Here is a 1,489-nt window from a genome sequence, read left to right as displayed (position 1 = left end):
CAGCAGGATTGCAATGTATCTAATTTTCCCCAATGTTGTATGTGTTCACTGGACTGTTCTTTCCTAAGTGTGGCACTTTGCATTTGTCTTTAGTAAATTTCATCCTTTTTAATTCAGTCAGTTTTTCCACTTTTGTCAATGTCAGCCTGAATCTTCTGCCTTGCCTCTAAAGTGCATGGTAGACCCCAGCTTAATGTCATCTCCAAGTTTACTTTTCAGACAATAATGTCTTAGCACTGTCTCTAGGCAGCTCGAAGTCATATCCTGGCTTTTGTGAATCCCACAGCGAGGCACTCATCTCAAGGTTCTGAACTCTATTCTGGGGGCCAGGAGCCTAAAAGTTGTGTGTTGAAACAAACAGGATTGCTGTCACTACATTTCCCTTCAGCCCCTAGACAGTTCTGTAAATCTCCAACAGCAGCCATCTGCATCTTTGGGCATCTGAACACCTTTACATTTACTTTTAGTTATATTATTGATATCTTTTAAAAATTATATAGTAGGATTATTATAATGAGAATTATGCCTTAGATGCACAGAGCAAATTGCACAGTTTGGACTATTGTTTATAGATCTATATTTTCAGTTGTGGACAGTTCTTGACAAAAGAAACCAGGGTATGTATAATAGAACTATATTAGGGATCCAGTTCTAAAATTATTCAGTGAATGTCAAGAACCATTTGGATCTGGGATCTTGGTCTGGATTTTTCTCATGATAAGACTCTTCCCTCAACCCCAGAACAAGCTTATTTGGGCCTTTGTTTTTTGTGCTTGTCCTTTTTTTTTCTTGGCGTGATAATAACTGCTGGAACCAAATAATACAATTTCCACTGTGCCCCTTAAGTCCAATATTTAGATGCCTGAGTTACCTGCTTTGCCTGTCAGTAATTAAAAATGCAAGTTTCACCAGCAATAAAGAGTCAGATTCTGAAAATCTGGGTCTAGTTCTTTATCCCCATTTGTAAATAAACGTGAATGTATGTATGTTAATTTTTTTTGGATGTTTCACTGACTGGGAGTAAATGTAATATTCTTGAAGTAGTTCTACTACTATCATAAGAACCATCATCTTGCTCCGTTGTGATGCCTGCATGTAGAAGGTTAGAAACTGCATTCACATTTTTTCTACTGTCCTTCTGGACTGAAGAAACACAAATAAAATATTAGAAAAATATTTCAGGATCATACTTTAAAAAAGATTAAAGTACCAGAAGATGCAGGTAGATGCCTTAACACATTTGAAATTACACTATGAAAATCTCTCAGCTGTTTTAGTGTCTAAATCCCTTTATAGATCTACCATAAATGAATTAGAAGCTTATGTCCCTTTAAAAAAAATGACTTGAGTGCTTTTGAAATTTCTACCCCAGATTTAATTTTCTGGCTGATATATTACCCTTGCTGTGATGTGTCATGCTCCTATTGACTATCTATGCTTTAATTTCACTTGTTTTTTTTCTAATCTGACAGTCATTTTATTATTTCCT

This window comes from Alligator sinensis, unplaced genomic scaffold, assembly GCF_000455745.1.
Source record: "Alligator sinensis unplaced genomic scaffold, ASM45574v1 scaffold16_1, whole genome shotgun sequence".
Classification (NCBI taxonomy): domain Eukaryota; kingdom Metazoa; phylum Chordata; order Crocodylia; family Alligatoridae; genus Alligator; species Alligator sinensis.
This window is presented reverse-complemented; position numbering follows the sequence as displayed.